Source organism: Phascolarctos cinereus, unplaced genomic scaffold, assembly GCF_003287225.1.
Source record: "Phascolarctos cinereus isolate Bilbo 61053 unplaced genomic scaffold, phaCin_HiC Scaffold_9;HRSCAF=440, whole genome shotgun sequence".
Classification (NCBI taxonomy): domain Eukaryota; kingdom Metazoa; phylum Chordata; class Mammalia; order Diprotodontia; family Phascolarctidae; genus Phascolarctos; species Phascolarctos cinereus.
In genome coordinates this window covers 1129372-1155286 of record NW_027556402.1, presented here as the reverse complement: position 1 = coordinate 1155286, position 25915 = coordinate 1129372, and the positions used below count along the sequence as shown (strand labels likewise).

General features: G+C 42.9%; 1 long non-coding RNA gene across 1 annotated transcript; it reads right to left on the bottom strand.

Moving 5' to 3' along the window:
• Positions 1–12131: 12131 nt before the first annotated feature.
• Positions 12132–23661, bottom strand: LOC110201248 (uncharacterized). The gene is made up of 3 exons (XR_013484054.1): positions 23451–23661; positions 12811–17261; positions 12132–12703 (listed from the first exon to the last, which is right to left on the bottom strand). It is a non-coding gene; the product is annotated as an uncharacterized LOC110201248 (long non-coding RNA).
• Positions 23662–25915: the final 2254 nt, after the last annotated feature.

Sequence of the window (25915 nt, the reverse complement as noted above, 5' to 3'; positions counted from 1 at the left end):
TCTACCTAACAGTGGAGCACTCTGTGGCTCACTTCCTGCTTTACTAAAGATGAAATCCTTGTAACTGCCTACCTATAGAAATGTTTTTGAAATATTTTATTTTCAAGGTTTTAAAATATCATCATTTTCCCAGCTGGCATTATTTTAATAATTGTTTTTGTAAAATGGTCTTTTAGAACATTAGCCCAGCTTGTAATCAAGCCCCTACACATCCCTTCTTTCCCTAGACATAATTAAATAGCACCATACTGTGACTGCAAGGGAAAGGCCATGACCTTATTTAATGGTATGACAACTGTGCAATAAGCCAACATTAATCAGGAACAATAATTTTAAAAATAGTGTAGTTGGCCACCCCAAGGAGCATTTCGCCAGCTGAGCATCACAGATCCTTGGAAACTTGGAAAGTATCCCCTGATGAAGACCCACTGAGAATTTTCACCTGTGAATGCTCATAATTCCTGCTAGCTTTTTTCTTCCATTAGCAATTCAGTAATGGATTCCTCATTTGTATTCAAGATGCTAGTTCTTAAAGATGGCTGAAAAGAAAAGAGCTTAAAACTGTGATATGATATGCCTTTCTGTCCCAAGTAACCTGCAAAAGAAGAGTTTGATCATAGGATTCATTTACCATAGGGCCTCTACCATGTTTTAAGGAAGCACCGTGGAGGATTCCAGGAAAAAGATTTTGTACCTGCCCTCAGGGAGCTTATAGTTGGAAGGACCCAAACAGAAGGATTCCTAAACAATCATTTCATCTCTTTCCTAGTCTCTGGTATAATAATAATGGCAATAATAGTATCAATTCAGGTCATTGTGAAAAGAACTTACAGGATTAACCATAAGGAGTCCTGACTTAATGATAAATGTAGCTTTTGTGAGTAAATATGATACACCAATGGTCCTGGAATCACAAAAAGCTGAGTTCAAATTTAGCCTCAGACACTTACTAGCAGTGTGACCCTGGACACATCACTTCACCCTGTTTGCCTCAGTTTCCTCATCACTAAAATGAACTATAGAAGGAAATGGCAAACCACTCCAGTGTCTCTGCCAAGAAAATCCCAAATGGGGTTGTGAAGAGCTGGACCCAGCTGAACACAACTAAACAACAGCAACAAACATGTCTCACAAGCACGATCTAGTGGCTGGAATTGAATATCAGAAGCTGTCTGTTTTTCATGGACCTGTAGATGAGAAATATCCAAACTAAAGACACAGAATTCCAAGTACGCCAGAAAGCTCAACAAATAAATTGTTATGGAATGGGTTAGTTGTCATAGGCCAGATTGTTGCCCACCATTGTCTGAAGATACCACCGGTTCACAACAGCTTAAGGACACTGCTTTCCCCAGTGATCGCCATCCCAAGTAGTCATCATGTCCAACTGTCCATCATCCTGGCTGGTCCTTGAGTTGTACTGATGGGACATCCTCTAGAGAGGAGGAGCTAAGCTCCTGATACCTTTATTCACTGGTACAAGCACTTCTTTTCTCAACCTTGCGATATTTGCAGAACACTGTACGCAGGAATATTAGCAGGATGATGACTTGTCTCAACACTTTGTATTTGAACTCCTTTGAAAAAGATATGGAGAGCAAGATCATGACACCACCACTACCAATAAGAGTTGGCATTTTAGAACATTTTAACAAAGAGCCAGCTATGTACAGAACAGTATTCCAATTAAACTCAGGCAAATGGCACACCATCTACACATCCCCTACCACACCTCAAAATAGGGAATTAAAGCACTCTAACGGAGGTAATAGAGGAAGCAGAGAGAGTGCTGCGTCTGGAGTCAGGAATATCTGAGTTCAAATCCAGCTTCAAATATTTACTGGCTGTGAACTCTGGGAAGGTCACTTAGCTTCTGTTTGCCTCAGGTTCCTCGATTATAAAATGAGGATCATAATAGCAAGTATAACAAGGTTGTTATGAGGATCAAATGAGATATTTGTAAAGTCCGTGGCACAGTGCTTGGCACATAACAGGTGTTCAGTAAATGCTCTTTTTCCCTCCCTCCTCTAAAGGAGGCTGGTTTAGTTAGATCTGATTGAAACTGTCTCTGGTGTTTAAGACCTTGAAAAGAAGAGTGACAATTCGGGAAGAGAACTTTGGGATCTAATCCACTCTGAGACAGTTCTGTCTCTGTGCTTTCTTTTTTCTTCATTCATTCATTCATTCATTCATTCATTCATTCATTTATTCACTCATTTATTTATTTGTTTATTTTTAATATAAATTTATTTATTTTTAGCTTTCAACATTCACTCCCACAAGTTTTTGAATTACAAATTTATACCCCATCTCCCCCCTCCTCCCACCCCAAGAGGGCATGCATTCTGAATATCCCTTCCCCTAGTCTGTCCTCTCTTCTATCTCTCTCCCCTTCTCTTATCCCCTTCCCCTTCTGTTTTCCTGTAGGGCAGGATAGACTTCTGTACCCCATTTCCTGTATTTCTTATTTCCCAGTAGCATGTGAAAATATTTTTTAAACATATGTTTTTAAAACTTTAGGTTTCAAATTTTCTCTCTTCCTCCCTCCCCACCCACCCTCATTGAAAAGGCAAGCAACTCAATATAGGTTGTACGTGTGCAGTTATGCAAAACACATCCATAGTAGACATGTTGTGAAAAACTAACTCTATTTCCCTTAATCCCATCCTGCCCTCCCATTTATTCTATTCTTTCTTTTGACCCTGTCCCTCCTCAGAAGTATTTACTTCTGATTACCCCCTTTCCCAATCTGCCCTCCTCTCTATCATCCCCCTGCTCTCTTGTCCCCTTCTCCCCCTATTTTCCTGTAGGGTAAGACAGATTTCCATACCCAATTGAATGTGTTGTTATTCCCTCCTTAAGCCAAATCCTATGAGAATAAGATTCACTCATTCTCTCTCACCTTCCCCATTTCCCCTCCACTGTAAGAGACTTTTCTGTTTTTTTTTTGTGAGATATTTACCCCATTCTACCTCTCCCTTTCTTCTCGAGTATCATCCTCTCTCATCCCTTAATTTTATTCTCCAGATATGACCCCTTAATCTTCAACTCACCCTGTCCTCTATCTATCTACATATACATAAATATATTTTTTTTCCTCCAATTACCCTAATACTGACAAAGGTCTCATGAGTTATAAATATCATCTTTCCATGCAGGAATGTAAACAGTTCAATCTTAATAAGTCTCTTATGATTTCTCTTTCCTGTTTACCTCTTCACGTTCCACTTGAGTCCTGTATTTGAAAGTCAAATTTTCTATTCAGCTCTGGTCTTTTCATCAAGAATGCTTGAAAGTCCTCTATTTCACTGAATGACCATTTTTTCCCCTGAAGGATTATACTCAGTTTTGCTGGGTAGGTGATTCTTGGTTGTAATCCTATCTCCTTTGCCCTCCGGAATATTATATTCCATGCCCTACGGTCCTTTAATGTAGAAGCTGCTAAATCTTGTGTTATCCTGATTATGTTTCCACAGTACTTGAATTGTTTCCTTCTGGCAGCTTGTAATATTTTCTCCTTGACCTGGGAACTCTGGAATTTGGCTAATATTCCTAGGAGTTTTCCTTTGGGGATCTTTTCAGGAGGAGATCTGTGGATTCTTTCAATTTCTATTTTGCCCTCTGGTTCTAATATCAGGGCAGTTTTCCTTGATAATTTCTTGAAAGATGATGTCTAGGCTCTTTTTTTGATCATGGCTTTCAGATAGTCCAATAATTTTTAAATTCTCTCTCCTGGATCTATTTTCCAGGTCAGTTGTTTTTCCAATGAGATATTTCACATTGTTTTCTAATTTTTCATTCTTTTGGATTTGTTCTACTGTTTGATTTCTCATAAAGTCACTATCTTCCAATTGCTCTATTCTAATTTTTAAGGAAGTATTTTCTTCAGTAAGCTTTTGGACTTCCTTTTCCATTTGGCCAATTTTCTTTTTAGGGCATTCTTCTCCTCATTGGCTTTTTGGACCTCTTTTGCCATTTGGGTTAGGCTATTTTTTAAGGTGTTATTTTCTTCAGTATTTTTTTGGGTCTCCTTTAGCAAGCTGTTGACTTGTTTTTCATGATTTTCTTGCATCACTCTCATTTCTCTTCCAGTTTTTCCTCTACTTCCTTACTTGCTTCTCAAAATCCCTTTTGAGCTCTTCCAAGGCCTGGGACTGATTCATATTTTTCTTGGAGGCTTTGGATGTAGGAGCTTTGACTTTGTTGTCTTCTTCTGGTTGTATATTTTGATCTTCTTTTTCACCAAAGTAAGATTCTATAGTCTGACTCTTTTTGCGCTGCTTGCTCATGATCCCAGCCAATTACTTGAGTTTTAAACTCTTTGTTAAGGTAAGAGTCTGCTTCCAATGTGGAATGTTGTCCCAAGCTTCAGGGGTTTGTATAGCTGTTTTCAGAGATACTTGTAGGGACCTGTAAATTTTCAGTTCTTCCAAGGTGGTATGATAAGGGGTGAGGTGTTTACTCCTTTCCTGGCCTGTGACCACAAGTATTCCTTTCTGTCCTGTAACTGTGAGGAAGGGTTCCTCTCCACAGCCACTCAAGCCACCACCAGCGTTCCTCCTCACCCCAGCACGCGCCCAGAACTGTGACCCAGATCCAAACAGGGCAAAGCAAGAGATTCCTGCCTCAGCACTGGCAAAGAGATCCCTGCAATCCCTCTCTGATCAGCCACTGGATTCCCCCTCAGTCTGTGGGCTGGAAGCTCGGGAAGCAGCTGCCCCCCCCCCAGGGCCACGCTCTTGGGGAATGGAGCTGAAACCCCACCTTCCTGTCTCAGCACCAACAGAAACAGACTTTTCCCACTGACCTTCTAAGTTGTCTTTGGCATTAGTGGGTTGAGGAGTCTGGAAACCTCCACAGCTGTCCAAGATTCAGTCCTCTGAGGCCTGCTCCAGGTTTGCTGTGCCTGCCCAGCCGCTGCGCTGCTCCCAGCCCGTGCGATACACCTTTCTGATCAATCATCCAGGTTGTCTTGGGCTGGAAATTTGTTTCACTCTGTCTTTTTGTGGGTTCTGCTGCTTCAGAATTTGTTTAGAGCCATTTTTTATGAGTATTTGGAGGGGTTTGGAGGAGAGCTCAAGCAAGTCACTGCTTTCACTCTGCCACCTTTTCTCCACCCCCCTCTCTGTGTTTTCTAGGTGGAGGACTGGAGCCTCCAATCTTGTGAGTTTTAGAAGATCAGGAGTGTGAGCATTCTGGCTTCCCAGCATCTGGATCTTGCAGTCACTTTAGCCTTGGTGCCCAGAGGACAAAGAAGTGAACTTTGGAGCCCAACTTAGCAGTAACTGAGATAAAGACTTAAGGCAGGGAGCTATATTTGGACATAAACTTGGTGAGATCAGTGCTGTGTAGGAAATGAGTTAAGTTGGAACCCACTCTCTCCAGAGAGTGACTAGTTCATAACAGAAATCCTCCTCTTCACTCCTTTTTTGGTGATTCTTAGAGCCACTTTCCTAAGATTAGGAAGCTAAAGTGATGCTAAATGGGGGAAGGAAGATAATTATCTCAACCTTCCAAACACTTAGAAAGTGAACGGGAACCAGTTGTAATTATGGTCTCACAAGAATAGACTAGCAGATAGACTGAAAATAGATTGTAGCACACTCAGACACACAGTTGTTGTTTTTTTTTTTTGTTTTTTTTGGTGAGGCAATTAGGGTTAAGTGATTTGCCCAGAGTCACATAGCTAGGAAATATTATGTGTCTGAGGCAGACTTTGAACTCAGGTCCTCCTCACCCCAGGGCCAGTGCTCTATCCACTGTGCCTTCTAGCTGCCCCTCACACAGATCTTTTTAAAAAACTTTTATTTAGATGAACTGTTTAGCCATATATATCTTCACAAACACTTACTTGTGAAGCTCACTTTCTAATCCATATTCACTTATCTGCATTATACCTCATTATCTACAATCCACTTTATCTTTTTTTTAAATAGTGTTTTATTTTATTTTTTTCAGTGACATATGAAGACAATTTTAAACAATCATTTAAAAATAAATTTTGAGTTCCAAATTGTCCCGCTCCCTGAAATCATAAGCAATTTGATATAGGTTATATATGTGCAATCATGTAAAAAAAAAGTCTGTATCTGCCATGTTATGGAAGAATAAACAGACCAAAAGGTAACAAAAAAACATGAAGAGAAAGTGAAGATAGTCTGCTTCAATCTGCATTCAGACTCCATCAGTTCTTTCTCTGGAGGTGGATAGCAACAATCTACCACTCTAACTATTAAGAATGCTTTGGATCCTGACTGTCAACCAGTGTTTTGCTTTTAGCTCTTTCTTCCATCTTTGTTTCATCTACACATTGACAAGTATGTCATCTATGTCTTTATACAAATCCTTAATAAGAAATGCTAAATAGTCCTGGGACCCTTCTCTAGAGATCTCCTCCCAAGTTGACATCCAACCAATAGTGACTGCTCTTTTTGTCTGGTAATTCAAGCAGTTCTAAAGTGATCATCTCATTAATATCTCTCCATCTTGTCCATGGATAGAGTAGGAAATGTTTTGTCTAGGGAGCTCTCCTGAGGCACCCAAGAGTCAGCTGGTAAAACAGAGATATAAGGTCCATGTTGATAGGATGGCACCGGCTCTTCTCTTACGGACACTCCCCAGCCACTTCTCAGATCAGATAGTTTAGAGTTTTGCTAGGAATGGCCATTATGACTCCCCTAGAAATAGTTTGCAGACTCTCTTTTCTTTCCTATTTGCAAATGGGGACAATGTTTGCCCTTCTTTTGTCCCCTGGAACTTCTATTCTAAACAGTTTTATGGAAGCTCAGAATCATAGAATTAGAAGGCACATGAGTGGCTACCTACCCTACAATGTCCCTCACATGTGGTGACCTAGATTTTAAAGAAATTTATTTATTTCTTTATTCATTAATTGATACATCCATTCATCTGTTTATTTGTTCATCCATGTATTTATTTAGCACCTACTATGTGCTAAGCACTTTACAAATATCTTATTTGATCCTCACAGCAACCCCATTTTATAGTTGCAGAAGTTGAGGCAGACAGAGGCTGAGGGATTTGTCCAGGGTCACACAGCTGTTAGTGTCTGAAGCATAATTTAAACTCAGGTGTTCCAGTCTCCAGGCTCAGTGCTCTTCCCACAGCACCACCTGGTGGCCTCTACATGACCATCTAAGTTTGCCTTTCTCCTGGGCTAAGCAGCTCCATTTCATTCAAGCTTTATACAAACGACATGACCTCCAATCTCTTGAGCATCCTGAACATTCTCTTCTCATTACATTCGAATTCGTCAGTCTCTTCTACAACGTTGTAGTGCCTGGAACTGAGCACACTCTTCTAGACGTGTTCTGACCAGGGTAGCATACAAAGAGACTCTAATGACCTCCATAGACCAGGACCCTTTCCTAATGAGATTTGAGGTCACATTCGCTTTCTCAGCTCCTGTGTCACACCCTAGTCACATTTTGAGCTTCCGGTCACTAAAAAACACAATTCTGTTTTTTAAAAATATGATGTACTCCTATCTAGCTACATCTTGCCATCTTGTACATGGGTAGTATGGGTTTTTAATATAAACACATTTTGACTGTAAATGTTACTAAGTATAATTCATATAAATTGGAGACAGCTTCTAGCAAGGGGGCAACATAATTAAATACTTAATGAAATAACAAATAGGAATATCTTCTTAGTTGGGATCATTAAAGGATTTTAGGTAAATGAAAATTTTTTATAGCAACATGCAAATTTAAAATAAGTAAAGCAATGGCATTGTTTTTCTTATTTCAGTATTTTTCTGAAGCATTAAAAGTGAAGAATAACTTCTCACAATCCCTGCAGGGGGGATTCTCTTTAATACTGCCCAGCAACTCTTGACTTCTTTTATGCTAAGGTCACACAGAACTGGTCTCCTCTGGCCTAGACCATACTAGTCTAAAGCCTTGATTCTAATGAGATTTTAGTGTCCAACCAGATCTCTTTGATCTGCTCAGCATGACATTGGATCTGTGATTGGTACCCTACAGGCAGATACAGCACCTTCACATCCCTATAATCAGTTGAAAATCCAGTCGTTCCATATGGTTGATTTTCTGTTGCCTAGTCACTGCCTAGAGCTCTTCTCAAAGATTGCTCATCCCAGGCCAATAGTGCTCTGCTCTGCTTGAATGCCTCACTGAAAGACAAGGAAAGTCTCAGCTTTGTTCACTTAACCTTGGCCCCTAAGACTCCTCTAAAGAGCTTCCCATTATAAAGGGACAAATAATCAAGTGATTGTGAAACATTTGAGAAAAGATTGGAAGCTATAGTTCCTCAGTTTCTTTTCTGACTGTGGTATGGAGGTGAACCTGAAATGATCTTAAACACTGTCAATGAAGTGTGAGCGAGCACTCTCTGTCTCTGTATCTTTCTTGTCTCTCTTGTCTCTCCCTCAAATTGGAAAGACTTGGGTTGTAGCCCAAGCATAGAAAGATAGAATGTGCTAGACCATGCTAGACTTTGTTGTTGTTGTGCTTGTCCTTTATTCTCAAAGAGGACCATGACATCAGGGAGGTGATGGCATGACTTGCAATTGACTTTGATTTGAGTGAGGGAGGGCCGTGCAAGGTCACCAGCCTCACTTTCTCCTCCAGAGCCATCTGGGTCCAGGGGCCAGATTTTCATCAGGGTGACTGGAAATGGCCCAGGATGCAGTGGGGGGCCCTTTTAAGCTAAGGTCTTTCCAGGTTCTTACTTTGAGTGAGGGAACGCCCATTCAGTGAATAGGCTTCTTTAAGAAGTGAGTCAAGGGATGGCCCTTTTAATTAAAAAAAAAAAATTCAAACTGGGAGGGGAACACCCTCAGGGTTTCTGGCCAAAAGAGAAAGTTACTATTTACATATTCACTCTGAGCCAGAAGGGTCCAAAAAATAACCATGAAGTGGTGCTTGGGCAGGGACCTCTTCTTGTCCAATCTATGGTCTCCAGAGTGAATTGGGTTTAAGATTTGGTCTTTGAGAAAGAAATCTAGCCAGTAAACCCTAAGGTAACTAGGCAGTGTTTGGCCATCAAAATTTACCTTCCTTTGAGCAGAAACTCTCAGGTAAAGGGAGAGGACAGGTGGCAGGAAGGGAGGGGAGAGGATGAGCTGAGTTGCCCAACTGGTACTGGTCAGCTGGGTCCCCATTCCAGCAGGTTGGACTACTCATAGGTTGTGTTTGTCCTTCATTCTTGAAGAGGACCATGATATTGGGGAGATGATGACATGGAGAGGCTCCTCACCCAGGGTTGGGTGCCATTTATTTTTTTTTTTTAGCCAATTCAACTCATAACCATGCAGGAGTAGCTAGGTGGGGCATGGATAGAGTACAGAAGACCTGAGATTGAATCCTGCTTTAGACACTTAATACTTTTGTGACCTTAGGCAAGTCACATAACCTCTCTGTGCCTCAGTTTCCTTATATGTAAAATAAGGACAGTAATAACACCTGCCTTCTAGGGCTGTTGTGAGTCTCAAATGAATAATGTACATAAAGACACTTAGCAAAACTTAAAACATAAATGTTAGCTATTTTAATAATTATTGTTAATAATAATTCCTTTACCTATTAAGGGCTTCAGATCTCTGTCAGTGGAGGCAGGATCCACATGGGTGAAATTTCTGATCTTTGGAAGTATAGTCTAGGTCAGGGGTGGGGAATCTGCAGCTTTGAGGCCACATATGGGCCCTCTAGCTCCTTAAGTGGAGTTCTTTGACTGAATTCAAACTTCACAGAACAAATCCTTTTATTAAGGGGATTTGTTCTGTGAAGTTTGGATTCAGCCAAAGGGCCCCATTTGAGGACCTAGGGGGCCACATATGGCTTTGAGGCTGCAGGTTCCCCAAACGTGGTCTAGGTGCTTACTGGAGATGATATTTTAGATTCAACTAGGGATCAAATGTTGAAATTAGGCAGAGTTGCTAATGCCACTGAAAAGATGTCAGGGCCCTATCATTCTTTGGCCCCTCCCCTTTGGCAGGAATTGGTCAAGTTCTGGCACCAATTTGAAGATTTCAAGAAGTGCCATGGGCCTGATATTTGGCCAAGAAGGAGGGGGAGGGATACTCAAGGACAAAGGAGGGAAAGAGATGTCCAAATGGGGAGCAGGGAAGGGACATTCTTGCTCTGAGGTGGGCCTGCCCTTATCTGCACCGTCCTCAGAGTCAGCCCAACCCATGAGCAGCAAGGAAAGCAGCAGACAGATAGTGGGGTGGCCATTGTTGCATGCAATAGAACTCTGAATGGAAAAGGGGTGTCTTGGGAAGCAGACCCTGTTCTGGAGCCCCTCACCTGCCCTCAACCAGCCATGGACTTCCTTCCAACCTCAGGCAATGAGTTGAATGTTACAGGGGAGGTGCTCTGAGTGGGCCTGGACTCTGAATTTCTCCACTCCCAGAAGGGGAAGCTGTGGAGAAATTCAAACACGGCACTCTGTGAATCATAAAGAGATTGCTATTCTACTGCCCCTGCCCCTAACTTGGTAGAGCAAGACATAACCACAGGGGTGAGGGTGGAACTGTTCCTTCTTACTGGCTAGTGTTAGGAAAGAGTCACCTGGAGATGACACCTAGTATTTACAAAGAAAACAACTCTGCATAGAAACCCTTAGCTGGGTAGAAACATCATATTTCTCTGTTTTTTGCTAGCAGTCTGGTTCTTGTCTTGTTCTGCATACACATGCATGTATGTACACATACAAATATAATCGTCTGCATGTACATACAGGCACATGAGGTCAATCTAAATACAAATTGAGATGGGAAAGGAATCCAATCTTAAGGCTGGATACATTCTGATGTTAATTGTCAAGCTTTTAAACTTAGGATATGGTTTTATACATTCATGTGGGGAATGTGAGACATAATCCCTTTTCTATAAGGAAGAATTCATTTCGGGGAGGCGTCTCAGTAGAAGAAAGCCTTCCGTAAAGAAGAAAGGGAAAAAAAGCCAGATTCTTTAGCTACAAAATCAGCCCAGGTCAACAGGGCCACAGAGAGCATGCTGGAATAGGGTCTGAGGAGGTGAGGTAGCAAAAGGCTACTGGTACTTGTGATGACACCTGACACAAAATAGACCTATTTAGAGTAAGGAAGATATCACAATATCGTCCAAGTACATGCAGTATTTATATAAATGCTGCCAAATGCTCAAACTGATGAGTGACTGAATTATGAGAAATGCCCTGCCCTTGAACACATGTTTTTTTGACCAATAGTATGTTTTGGCAGATTTTACCCACCAGCTCCCACTCTCCCAGGTCCTTGACTGAGAGCAGGTTGAATGAACATGGAGGAACAGAGTTAAGGAGGATTAGGAGAAGAATCTAAAGGAAGAAGTCTCAAAGATGGGCCAGACTTAAGGAGAAGAGAAAGGAGAAGGTAGTTGGCAAGGAAAGGTTGTAATGCAAGAGAGGTAGAATGGAAAAGCTAAATAGTAGAATGTATTGGTGAGTGGCTTAAACTGGTGAATTGCTCAGACATTCTTGTGAGGGAGGAGCCTGAGAGATGTAGTGGTGGCATTGTTGAGACTAAGGAAAGAAAGCTGGCTGAAACAGTCATGTAACTAAGAGAATCATAGGTTCTAAAGGTCTTAATGAGGTACAAGGAGGTGACAGGTAAATACCCACAAGTAGTTCAGAAAAAAAAAAAAACAAGGCTATAAATCCCACTAAGTGTAAAGTTCAGTAGGGATTTGTGCTGCCTTGCATTAAATGTGCAATGGTTTTTAAAAGTTTTGCCAAAACTAAGCCACTGCTCTGTATATTCCATTAATAGGATGATCACCTTCCTGCAGAAAAAGGGACTTGAGAAGCACATTTTCACTCTTACGTCATGCACATTGGATATAATATTATTGTGTTGTAAGAAATGGTAAAGGGGCTTGTGTGAGAAAGACCTGGGAAGATTTGTATGAACTGATGCAAAGTGCAGTGAACAGAACCGGGAGAACATTGCACGTAGTAACAGCAATATTGTAAGGATGATTAACTGTGAAAAACTTAGCTACTCTGATCTATGCAATGCCCAGCCATGATTCCAGAGGACTCATAATGAAACATGCTACCCAACTCATGATAGAAAGGTAAGGAACTCAGAGTGTAGATTGAGATATATATTTTTTTGGAGATGATCATGAGAGAAATTATTTTAATTGGTTATACATAATTCCAACAAGTGTCTTTGTTTTTTTTTCTTTCTTGAGGAGAGTAGGGGAAGAGAGAAGGCATTTTTAAATTTAAATTTTTCATTTTCTATGCTATACGTTCTACATTGGTCATGTTACAGAAGAATCAGAACAAAAGGAAAAAAAAAGTGAGAGAGAAAAAAAAAACAACAACAAAAGAGAAAAGAGTATGCTTTGATCTGCATTCAGACTCCATAGTTCTTTCTCTGGATGTGGATAGCATTTTCCATCATGGGTCTTTTGGAACTGTCTTAGATCATGCATTGCTGAGAAGAGGTAAGTCTATCAAAGCTGGTCATCACACAATGTTGCTGCTACTGTGTACAATGTTCTTCTGGTTCTGCTCACTTCACTCAATATTGCTTCACATAAGTCTTTCCAGGTATTTCTGGAGTCCAGAGAAGGCATATTTCTTTTGCTGATTGAACAAAATAAAATTAATTTAAAAAAAAAAAAAGGTTAGAGGAAGAACAGTCTTGGTGTTTTGTGATTCTCTGCCCAGGAAGCCATTTCTTAACCTGAAAAAAAAAAAGAGAGAGGTATAATGTACATAAAGACACTTAGCAAAACTTAAAACATAAATGTTAGCTATTTTAATAATTATTGTTAATAATAATTCCTTTACCTATTAAGGGCTTCAGATCTCTGTCAGTGGAGGCAGGATCCACATGGCTGAAATTTCTGTGATGACACCTGACACAAAATAGACCTATTTAGAGTAAGGAAGATATCACAATATCGTTCAAGTACATGCAGTATTTATATAAATGCTTCCAAATGCTCAAACTGATGACTGACTGAATTATAAGAAATGCCCTGCCCTTGGACACATGCTTTTTTGACCAATAGTATGTTTTGGCAGATTTTACCCACCAGCTCCCACTCTCCCAGGGTGTGAAAGAAATTCCAAGGGCTTATCAAAATAGACAAATATTAGTCCCTTCTGATGATTCATGTGGCCACAAATGATTGTGCTGGGGGAACCTAACAAGAATTACCAACATGTAAAAAGTATTGTGCAAGAAACTGAAGACAAAAAGGCACAGGATGTGTTTTCCTGGTGGTTTATTCATTGAAACCAAGGGAGGCAGAAGAGAAAACCTACAGTGGAAAATAAATAATTGACAAAGAAGGTAGTACTTGAGGATGAGATTTAGGGTTCTGGACCACAGCTTAAAATTCAGGATTGGCAGGTGCCTGGCCAGAGATGGAGAACATATAACAAAGCTTGCTAAGAATGTAGTAGTGACTGTGTATCTTACAAATCTAACCAAAAGTCCTTCAAACTTAAAGGGACAGGGAGGAAGAGAATTTTTTGTGTATATCACCTGGACTAGATACCCTAGAGAATGGCTAAAACAAAGGAAGAAGGGAGGAAATGAGCATTCTTAATATTAAATGCTAATATTATTTTAAATATCCAATGCCAATGGTATGCCAGGCACTGTGCTAAGCTTTACAAAATTATCTCATTTGAGACTCACTACAACTCGGCGAGGTAGCTATTGTTATTATCCCTATTTTATAGTCGAGAAAACTGGGGCAAATGATGTTATATGACATATCCAAGGTCACACAATTAGTAAATATCTGACAGGATTTGAACTCAGGTTTTCTTGACTCTAATCCCAGCAGTCTCTCCACTGCACCATCTAGTTGCCTTAGAAGAACAGCAATTGAAATACAAGGTCACAGGGAACAAAATCTGAGAAAGAAGCCAGTGGTAAAACCCATGGCCTCAAAAGTCTGTGTAGAAATGTCCAGAATTTAGGTAACAAGCAAGAGGAATTGGGGGCCTTTCTGCAAGGAGCCAAAATGAACCTCAGGTTTCACTGAGACTTAGCCGAATGAAACCAGAAACCAGGATATGACTCTGGATGTCTGTGCCTTATTCAAAATAAACCAGATATGTAAAACGAGGAAGGAAAGGCATGGTAGTGTTGTACATTAAGAAGGTATCCTCATGTGAGTGGAGCAGAGCCATGAGTTGTCTTCAGGTGGGTCCTGCCTGGTGGGGTGCATAGACCATGTACAGCTGGTTCTTGTTGACCACATGGAACCTTAGATGAACCCAACTTGCAGCCACTCAAGGGTCCTCAGTGGCAAGTGGCAAAGAGTGTCCAAACTGGCTGTTGAGTCAGAAGACCTGGAAGTGACCTTATGGATTCCTGGAAGGCCGCTGGCCTGGAAGTGGTGGTTGAGGCCACTGCAGTATCAATGGCTAACAGCAGAAGCTTTGGCTGTCAAGCCAAAAGAGTCAGGATTCAACAGTTGGAGAGTCAAGCCAGCCACCATTAGCAGAGGGCCCAGACCTGATGGGTTGGACCAGTGGAAAAATGCTAGTAGTGATCAGATACTGCCCAGTAAAATAGGAAATACCGTCTTGACTGGATTGCATGACTTAACCTCTGTTTGCCTTAATCCACTGGAGAAGGAAATGGCAAACCAGCCTAGTGTCTGCCAAGAAAACCCCAAACGTCCTCATGAAGAGTCAGACACAACTGACCAACAGCAACGGAGATGTTTGCAAGTTGGTTTCCCCTTTAGATGGTGAGCTCCTTGACAGCAGGTTCTGTATTTGCCTTTCCACTGATCCAAAGTATTAAGCGTGGTACCTGGCACATAGTAGGTGCTTAATAAGTGTGAGTGCAAGGTTGGGGGCTCTGGCACATGTGAAGACATCAGCTTGCCAAGATGGTGTCATCTACACAGAAGATATTAGGAAGCTGTTTCTAGAGACTGGAGACTTGGAACACAATTGGCTCTCTGTTGGCCTACCGTGTGGCAGAGAAGAGCCTTTTTCCATTGAATGTGTAGTTGGCATTATTGACATGAGTAAAAGGGGCAGAGTCAGCTATGGCCAGAGTTTTTGTTGCAGTCATGTCTGACAAGGAAGCTGACTCCTTCACAGTCAGTGAGACCATCTGATGGGGGGGAAAGGGCCTTAAGGCTTCCCTGCTCCCAACTCCCCACCCCATCTCTCAGGCCTTGCAGCTTCCAATAAATAGGAGGGAGTGGAGTCTTCAATCTAGTCCGGCAGTGTGAGCCATGGGAACTCAGCCAGCCTAGCAGTTATGATGCTGGCTTTGGCCCTGGGCTAAGCTATGAGTACGATCCCCACTTCCTTCTTCTCTTGCCAACCTCCCCCTGCCCCAACCATGTTACACTGCTGACTGGCTTCCTGATGACAGACTGGATCAGGGCAGGTATCATTGGACCTGCCAGTGAACCCATCTGAAGGCATGCTAGGGCCGAATTTCTGGTCATGCCAATCTTCCATTCTCAGTCACTGGGCAGTCACTGGAGATAAGTGTCTTTGGCCCTATCCTGTAGTTAGTGAAAGGCATTTTCTGCCACCTCTTGCTTTATTTTCTTTTATGTTTCTGAGCAAATGAGGGAGAGCCAAACATTCTGGTATGGATTCCCAGCTAGCCATTTATAGTATTCATCTTACATCTTTTTTTAAAATTTTTTAAAAAAAATTATTTTGATTGCATCTTACATCTTGAATAAGTAGAGCCAGTTGCAGACAATGTGGAGATGTCAGAACCCGTATTCTCTGGGTCAATAGGATCCTCTTACCCATCAATGCTAGTGACCTCCTTACCATCTCATGTAGGCCAGGGATGGTTAGTCCTGGCTGCCTTGTCCAAAGAATTGACCCTTTCATAGCTGCTGCTGGAATTTTTTTTTAAAGTGTCTCTTAGTGAAAACCTGGACCACAATGGTCATCTGGGATCCACTGTCCAGTATAGCAGTGTATTTCACATTTCCCATGTTTACTGTCACTTACTTGAAGGTTCTTATGAGTCTGTGTAGAAGAGACCCACATTCTACTGGAGTTGGTGTCAAACTTAGAGACTTTGGGATCCAGAGAGACTTCTTCCTTGGCCCCATCTCCAGTTCCTGCTGCTGGTTCTCAGGCATTCAGGCCCTCAGACACCAGCTCTGCAATGTAGACTGTTGAAACTCATCTTATTAGAACTGGCAAATGCTCTATCCCGGGGTGGGCCATATATGCCCCCCTCGGTCCTCAAGTATGGCCTGTTGACTGAACCCAAAGTTCACAGAACTAGTTCCCTTAGTAAAAGGATTTGTTCTGTAAAACTTGGACTCAGTCCAAAGGCTGCCTTGAGGCTGCAGCTCCCCCCCTCCCAGCCTGTCATAGTCTTTATGAAACTTGCCTGACACATGGATGCTTCATGAATGCTTGTTGGTTGACTGATTCTGACATCCAGTGTGTTAGCTCTCCCCCTCAGCTTTACATTGACTTACTATGTACTTGTTACTTCCCCTAATGGAGGGTACAGTGAGATCTTCCAGACCTTCTTCTCCCTTAAGCCTCCCATGTGTCCTCTCAGTTGAGGACCAGACCTCATCATTATTGAGACAAGAGAGGCTATTCTTCCAGAAAGCTCACTCTTCTCCCCTTCTCTACCTCCCCAAACCCCTTGACATTATCATCCATTCTCTCCTTTCCTCTAGCGTCTGATGAAGAAGAAGCCTATCTCTTCAGGCCTTCAGTCCTATCCAACTCTTCTTGTGACCCCATGGACTATAGCATGCAAGTGCTGTCAATGGGGTTTTCTTGGCAAAGGTACTGGAGTGGTTTGCTCTTTCCTTCTCCAGTGGATTAAGGCAGAGGTTAAGTGACTTGCCCAGGGTCCCACAGCTAGTAAGTATCTGAAGTTGAATTTACACTCAGGTCTTCCTGATTCCAGGTTCAGAGCTCTGTCCACTGAACTACCTAGCTGCTTCCTCATCAAGGCCTAGGCCTCTGCCATCCCCTCCTTCTTCTCCAGCAGATCACCCCCACATCTTCAGTACAAGGTTGGGTTATGGTTTCTCAGGCAACTTTGCTCAGCTGGCCTTTGAAGGCTTCTGTCCTCAGATTCTGTGATTCTCTCAGTGTCACATGTCACATGTCAAGGAAGACTCTGATAAATGGAAACATTCCAGACAAGGATGATGCAGATATTGAAAGGACTTAAAAACATCCCTGGCATGTGAGGCTCTAGGGAAGGGATTGTGGAGAATAGAAGCTTCAGGATTTGCGCACCAGCCATGTTTGATGACCTAAAAGAGATGTCACCAGAGAGAAGAGTTAGGTTTGCTTTGTTTAACGCTGCCGCCCCCCCCCCGGGGTGAAAAATCAGGAACAAGAGGTTGGAAGTAGTAGACAGGTAGGCTTTAGTTCTATGGAAGGAAAAATGCCTGAACAATCATTCCATTCCCAGGGTGAAATGTGCTCCTTTAGGGGGTGAGGAGTGAGGGTGGCTTCCCTGTTGTGAGAGGCCATTTAGACAGATGGACACTGCTGAGGCCTCTTGTCACCTTGACTCCTGTTCAGAAACAACTTGGAATAGATGACCTCTACAGTTGTAGAATGAGCTCAATGGACTCTTTGGGTCAAATCTAATCAAAATTAATTTAGTAAGTACTCTTGTTGGGTTCAAAAAATCAGTGCCTGAGCACAAAATGGTGAATGTGTGGTTCACCTGAAAGCATTCTCTTGGCTTTCAAAAATTCCACTAAAGACTGGCTGCCTGCTCCCCAGGGATGTTGGCTGGGGGATTCTTGATCAGGTCTGGGTCAGCCTTGATTCCAGCTCTGAGATGCTGGGATATGCTGTAGTTTTCCCTGCAAATATGACTTCAATTCCCAGACACTTTTTGGGGAACATTGCTTCCTCTAATGAGGTACATACATTCAGATAGCAAAATTCAAGAAAATTCAAAGTTGTTTATGCACAGACTTTTCTCCCTACAATCTCTTCTTTTTTCTTTATGTGTTAGGGATAAGCTGGTTTGGGATAATTTTGAAGCATCAATTCTTTTATATCAGAGATACATAATTTTGGTTCCTGTAATTGCCCCACAAAAGCTAAATTAAGATGGTACAGTATCAGTTGAGATTTTATGGGTAACATCTAATTTTAAAGTATTTATGAATTAATTCCATGATTAGGCTGAGAGGGAAATATTTATGTATGGAGAACTGAAAACATGTCTCCAAATGCAATGATGTTTCTTAATAGATCAGCAGATGCTGATAATGTGGCAACTTGTAAACATTTCCCTTATACATATTAATAATACCAATAATGAAGCTAAACTGTAATTCTTTGGATTGGTGCTACTTTCCTAAATTATAATATCCTATCAGCATTAGCTAATGGTTCTATATCAAGTACCATTAATTAAGAGCATGTTCATATAATTTAGGTGCATTGCTTAAAGTCATCTTAAGGCAGATCGTTGTTTATAATAATAGAAACCCGCTAAACATTCTGCAAAAACTATGAGAGTAAATCTAGCCTAAGAGAAAACAAATAGTCCTCCTCATTAATTCATTGCTATGCTTAGAATTCTTTCCTTGTAGTTGCAAAAATTCATTTTTCATATTGTTCTTTTTTGGCTCGAGAATTTTGAGGGAAGAGGCAGTGTTGTAAATTTGAATATAATATTGCCAAAGTGGGAAGTTTGTTAATGGTGGGATTTTCCAGTGAGTCAGCCTCAGGTTTAAAAATAAGCACAATGAAAATCGTTCTTTCTTCCTGCAACCAAGTCTTTAGGTGGAGGGAAAGTTGCAAGAAATGTTCCCAAAGAAGACATATCTTCCTTTAACTAGCAGGTCTTCCTTGCTCTATGGTCTAGGTTAGGGTTAGGGTTAGAGTGATTGTGATCAATGGTCTAGTGCCAGGGCTGTATAAGTGTGGGTCAGGGATGTCTGGGGGGGGGGGTCCTCCAGGGGGAAGTCTGTGAGGTCCAAACTCTTTTCAAAATAAAGCTAAGATTTTTTATTCTAATATGGTAAATATTGAAAGATACCACCACATAGACAAATGTTCTTTGAGGGAGGGATAGTATTCTCAATAATTTTAAAATACAAAGTAGTCCTAAGACTAAAACATTTGAGAACCACTGGCCTAGTGGACACAATACTAGATTTGGAGTCAAGAGAGTTGAGTGCTTGTCCGAGCTCTGTCCCTAACCTACTATAGATAAAGTTGGGCAAGTTACTCAGCCTTTCTGAGTCTCAGTTTTCTCATCTGTCATATGGGTATAATAATAATACCACCTCACAAGGTTGTGATGAGAAACACATTTTATAAACTATATAACATCATGTAAATGTGAATTATATACACAGAGAATAAAGTAAAATAAAATAATAAAAAAAAACCGCTCCTCCAGCTCTTCCAGATGTTGCTGCCATCTGTCTAGCTTGTTTGCTTGGAGTGTTATGGATACTTTGTTTGTCCTTTCAGTTTTAGTACCATGATCTCCCTCCCTCCTTGCTGTCTCCTCTACCACCACGTGCACTGTCCTGTAAAGAGGAAAGGACCAGGAAGCAATCCAAGTCCCAGCTGATTGTCTGATTAATAACTGTAGGGAGGGGTTGATGCATAGAGATGGAATGAATGGAGAAGTTGTGAGAAGTCACAGAGAAAAAGACCTAGGCTCAGCGTATGGGGCACTAGAGTTGCCAAAAGTGGAGTGGGCTGCTTCAGGGAATGGGACTCCCCAGGCCTGGGAGTCTTTTAGCAGAAGCTGGAGGACCTGCTTGTTGCAGATGGGCTTTCCATTCAGGTAGAGCTCCACCTAACTAGTCACTAAGGTCCCTTTGACCTCTGAAATTCTGCCATTCAGAGCAGCCCTTGGTTGTTCCATTCCCTCTGGCCATGTTGACCATGGGTGCAGAACACCGTGGGTGGTGTTGATGATTGAGGCAGCTCAAGTGAATCCCCGCTATTCTGGGGCTCATAGGTGACTGTTTCATGCATGCCCAGCCTGAAGGCAGCAGGATCAATTCTGTGTGTTATAATTAGTATCCTTTACTGATCAGTTAACCTATATTTGCCATAGTTTTCTCATCTGTAAAATGGGGATAATAGACCTAGTCCAGTTATTTCTAACAAGTCAGCTGTGTGAGTCCCCAGGCCTGACAAAGCGCATAGAAGGGCCCAGCCTCATCTGACAAGCTTCATGCAGCTTTGTCTCATCCCTGGATTCAAACTTTAGGGGAATCTCAGGAGAGCCCCCCCCAAAAGGGAGCTGATCAAAGAAATGCATTTTTCCTTGTAATTTTACAGATTATGTTACCCAAATTTTCCAGATGCGGTTAGTAAAATTGAATATCTGAGTACCAGGGCTACAGGTCACCAGGCCCCCATTACCAAGAAAGGCTTTCGTCTTCCCTTTCACCCTAACCTCTCCAATGTGCTACAGGGCTTGGCATTGGTGGGGGGGGACTCAGCTGTTTGTGCAAGAAACCCAGGACAGCCTTAATGAAAGAGTCAGAAATAAATATTACCAGAGGACAGAGCAGGCATTTGATTAGGAATTGATCTTGGAAGGGCTGACCTACTTTTCACTGGATTAAATGCAATCCCCTGAAGGTATTTGCAACACATACTGTGCTTTCCCAAAAAGTCACTTATCTGGGATTTTTTTCCCTTTAAAAGATGGAATGTACGTCTCTTAAAATGCTCTATTTTCAATTCTATTTATTTGAGACTTTTAAAAAGCCCTCTAGTTATGTCACAGCAAAGATATTATCTAGAGTTGGGTGAAAAAGAATGTTGTATTCTATGGAAGCCAGCTATCACAAAAGGGAGGGAGATCCGGGCCACCTTGGTCAGATTTGTCTGTTTTCTCCTTCCTCTCTTTCTCTGTTTCTCCACTGTCTACCCCTATTCCACCTGCCTACCAAGTAGAAAAGGGAGACATGCAGAGCTTGGCAGGGGATTCGATTAGCCACAGCACCACCAATGGCCCCAGGCATCCCTTGGGTTCTTCACATTGGCAGCAGCTATAGCCACTGTGCAAAGGGCGTCAAATTATTTGCATGATTCCAAATGGTTTTCCAGAAGGAGAAACTCCAGGTTAATTGTCAACAAGAGGAAACAGGCCCAGAGTTGCCCAGGGTCCTAAAGCTAGTAAGTGTCAGAGGCAGGTTTTGAACCCAGGCCTGAGGAAGGATTCCCAAGGTCACAGAATGATCAAGCTGGTAGGAACCTGTGAGGCCCTGGTCCAGCTTGTGCTCAGCAAAGAACATTCAAAGAGCCTCCATTCAGCCTCTGCTTTCCAGCCTTCCAAAGCCAACCAGGCCCTCTCTGGACAACTTGAATTACTAAGAAGCTTGTTTATTGGTTTGTAGTTTTCCTGACCTCCAGCCCAAGTTGCTTCTTTGAAACTTCTGCCTTTTGGAGCTCCAGGTTCTGCCCACTGGGGCCAAACGGATAAAACTCCTCTGTCTTTCCTAGGAAAACCCTTGAGAGACAGACCTCGGCCCTTCTCTTCTCCAGGCTCCTCACTTGAGGTGGCATCAAGGCCCTTTCCCATCCTGGTTGTCCTCTTCGGACCCTTGTCAGCCCATCACTGCCACCCCAAACTGTGCTTCCTAGGGCAGATGCAATCCTCCAGATGTCAATAGACTCAGACTGACTCACTGCTTCCTCCTCCTCTTGCAGCCAAGGACCCTAGGGGCTTCCATATTCCACAGCTGAGTCATACCCACTCCACAGTCTGCCTCTCACCCCCCAGACCTTGGAGAAACAATCTGGTTCCCGCTCCCTTAGAAACTAGAAGACCTTCAAGGTCATTGCCAGCTCCAAGATGGTGATTTGATTTCTTTGGAATTTCATTTTTCACAGCTTTTCCTCCTTCCTGGCCTGACAGTCCTCTCTTCCTTCTCTACACGATGGCAAACCCTCCCTCCCAAACACGCTGTGCCAGGCTTTCTGTGCTTTCTCCATCACCAGTTTTGAGATTTACTGGGCACTTGCCCCCCAGGGTTCCTGGCATTGCTACTTCAGCAACCCTTCATCAGCAGGAATTAGCCCCTGACCCTGAAAAGCAGTCCCCCTTGTTTATTTCTCTACCTTTTGAAAGTTGAAAGTCTAGTTAAGACCACAAGAATTTCTGAGGTGAGCTGTTTTTGGCAGAGTGAGAACTCCCACACAGGGAGTCTGGGCAATGGACCTCCTTCCTAAATCCTATCTCTGGGGAGGGCACAGGATGCCTTTCCTGAGCTGCTCTCTAATTGCATTTTGGCCTGGACCAGCACAGCAGGTGGAAACACATAGTAGGTGCTTAGCACATGCTTTTCAAGTGGTTATTGATTGAGCAATGTGGCATAAGTGATAAAGGGCCTGGGTTCAAATTTTGTTACTTCCCACTTGTTTGATCTTGGGCAAACCATAACCTCCCTGAACCTCAGTTTCCTCATCTGTAAGACCTAGGGGTTGAATTAGACGGCCCTAAGGTCCCTCCCCAGGAGCAGTGGAGGCCCCACCCTTAAGGCAATGAGAATGGGCTTGCCCAGTCTTGAGTCCCTGGCTGCCTTTGGCTGCTGCATGTTCTTCCCCAATGCTGCCCACCAGTGAGCAATATTTCTGGATAATGGATGTTTCTAGCCCTTGTGAATTCCAGAGGTCAAAGGACTTGTCTGGTCTCCAGCATCAGTGACCTGCCCTCAGGACCTCTTCACTTATCAGCTGGACTGGGCATTGGTCTTCCAATGGCGTCCTCACTGGTCTTCCTGCCTCTAGTCTCTGCTCCCCTCTCCCCTCCACACAGCTGCTAGTCATTGGTCTCCCTCTGTGCTCCACAACCTCGAGTGGCTGCCTAGTTCTCCTAGGCTGAGACACAGACTCTTGTTTGGGGGCCTCTAGAACCCTTCATCACTGGGCTCCAATCTGCCTTTCCAGCCCTATCAGACGCCCCTTCCCTTGACTTGCTGCATGGTTCAGGTAAACTGGCCTTCTCACTATTCCTCTCACTGACCCTCCCTCCCACTTCCATGCCTTTGCAACGTCTGGCCTACCTGCCTGAGATGACGCCCCCCTCCTCACCTCCATGTCTCTGGTTCCTTTCAAAGCTCAGTCCATGTCCTACCTTCTAAAGCATTCCCAAGTTTTCCTCAGCTAGTTGCACAGTGGATAAAGCCTGGGCCTGGAGTCAGAAAGATCCAGCCTCAGAAACTGCCTAGCTGCGTAACCCTGGACAAGTTACTTAACACCTGTTTCCCTCTGTTTTCTCATCTGTAAAATGGGGATGATAAAAGCACCTGCCTCCCCGGGTTGTTGTGAGGGATCAAATTAGATAATAATTGAAAAGTGCCTGGCACATTGTAGGTGCTATATAAATGGTTATTCCCCACCCACCCCCTGGGCCACAGGGGCAGCTCCATGTGCTCCCTGCCCCCCACCATGGGCAGTTATCTTGCGGCTTTCCCAGCATGCTGTTGGTGCTGTCTTACCCTGTTTCTTCATCTCCATGGTGAGGAGGGGAGTAGGCCGCAGTGATCTCTGGTGAGGTCCAGCCTGAAAGCCAAAAGGAGCCTGTGCTTCAAGGCAAATGCATTTGAAAGGAGCAGGTGAATTTTCTGAGACAGAACATGAGGATTTCTCTTGTATTCGGTTAACTTCCCAGAAAAGAGAAAAGCATGCAAACAGTCATCGCCCTGCTCGCTGACATTCCATTAACTGTGTGTGAACACTTCCTTGAGTGGTGTGAACCTGCCTGTGCTCCCTCAGGACTTCCCTCAGGAAATATTGGCTGAGTGGTTCCAAGGGTATGGTCAGTTCTGAGAACTCTTCCTGCTTAGAAAAGGATGGCAAAGAAATGGAAGCAGCCTTGTCCCACTGATCCTGGAGTGTGGTAGAGGCAGTCACACCCCTGAAAGCACTCTAGGAGGCCACTCAAGTTGGCAAGGAGGATTTTATTTGGGAAAAAAAAGAGTGTTAGGACATCAGAATTTTTTCTAACAATTATTATAAAACAACCAACCAACATGCATCAGCAGGGATGTTTCCTTCACTCTTTTTCCTAACCAAGCCGTCCTTCTGAGGCTGAAACGTGTCTCCTGTGCGTGTAAACTTGCTTATGTAACAGCTCTGCCCACAATTCTTCAAGACCTTCAGTTCAGTCATTTTTTTTTTCAGTCATGTCCAAATCTTTGTGACCTCATCTGGGGTTTTCTTGGCAAAGATACTGGAGTGGTTTGCTATTTCCTTCTCCAGCTCATTTGACAGATGAGGAAACTGAGGCAAACAGGGTTAAGTGACTTGCTCAGGGTCACACAATTAGTAAGTGTCTGAGGCTGGACTTGAAATCAGGAAGGAGTCTTCCCAGCTTCAGGCCTGGCACTCTAGCCATTGGATCACCTAGCTGCCCTATGGCCTGGTGAAGTTGAAACTCATCTGCCTATTATTCACAATGCCATCACTCAATTTGGCACTGCCTTCCCTTCCCAGCTTTCCTTTCTCTCTGATCCTCTCTGCTCTTTTCCAAATGAGATTCCTTACTATGCCCAGATCTTTCCTTTCTCTATGTCTTTGCTCAAAATGTACCCCATGCCTGAAATACCCACAATCCCCCTCCCATTGCCTACCGAATTCCTGTCCATTCTGCTGTAGAGTCAAGCTGCACACAAGTTGTTGGGGTTTTTTTTTTAATTGAAACTTGGCATGTTCTCTAGTACCTGTTACTGTGCTCTGCACAGAAATTGGTTTAATAAATGTTTGGTGAATTGACTCAAACCATTTTAATTAGTTTAATATCCTGCTGCTGAAGCATTCCTCTTGACATGAATTCCCAGGTATGATTCTGAGGGTGCTGCTCATAAAATATCTTTTACTTACGCTTCCACTAAAGAAACACTGGGAATTTCAAGAAATGGCTAATTTTGCTTCTAAATGGGGCCCAATTTCCCTTGCAAGCCCTCAAGCTAATAATCTATTAAACATAGAAAAGTGTCTATATACACAACAGATAGAAAGGATTCAGACTTGAGCCCACAGATAGTTAAGAAAATACTTCTACTTCCCTCATTGAAACCTAAAACATCATGGATATGGGAATCATTCTCAACATGTCACAGTGAACTCTAGGGAGGGTTGCTCTGTTTCCCTGAACTAGGACTTTGTGTATGGGAGGCCTCCTACCCTTCATCCCACATCTCCAACTGGATGTCTAGTAGACTTCTTAAACTCAACATGTTCAAAACAGAATCCGTTATCTTCCCCAATAAACTCTACCTCCCCACCCTGCCATTTCTCTCTTACTGTCAAGGGCAACACCACCCTCTTAGTTCCTCAGGATTGCAGTTTATGAGTCATCTTGGACTCCTCGATGTCTCTCATGCTCATATCCAATATGGTGCCAAGGGCTGTCAATTTCAGCTTTGTAGCATCTCGGAAATGTGCCCTCTTCTTTCCTCTGACACTGCCCCCTCCCTGGTGTAGGCCCTCATCTCCTCATGCCTGGATTGTTACAATAGCTGCTGGGGGTGGGGTCTGACTGTCTCAAATCTCTCCTCACTCCAATCCATCCTTCAGTCACTAAGGCACAGATCTGATAATGTCACACTCCTGCCCACCCCACAATGGCTCCCTATCACCTCCAAGATCAAATAAAAAATTCTTTGTTTGCAATTCAAAGACCTTTATGACTGTGTACCTCTGATTTTCCAATCTTCTTACTATTTGCTCCCCAATATGTATGCCTTGATCTAGTGACACTGGCCTCCTGACTGTTCCACCAACAAGACCCTCCATCTCTCTGATCCAGGCATTCTCTCTGGCTGACCCCCAAACCTGGAATGCTCTTCCTCCTCTGCTCTGACTACTGACTTCCCTGGCTTCCTTTAAGTCCCAACTAAAATCTCACTTTCTACAGCCTTCCCTAACCCCTTTTCATTTCAGGGCCTTCCCCCTTTGAATT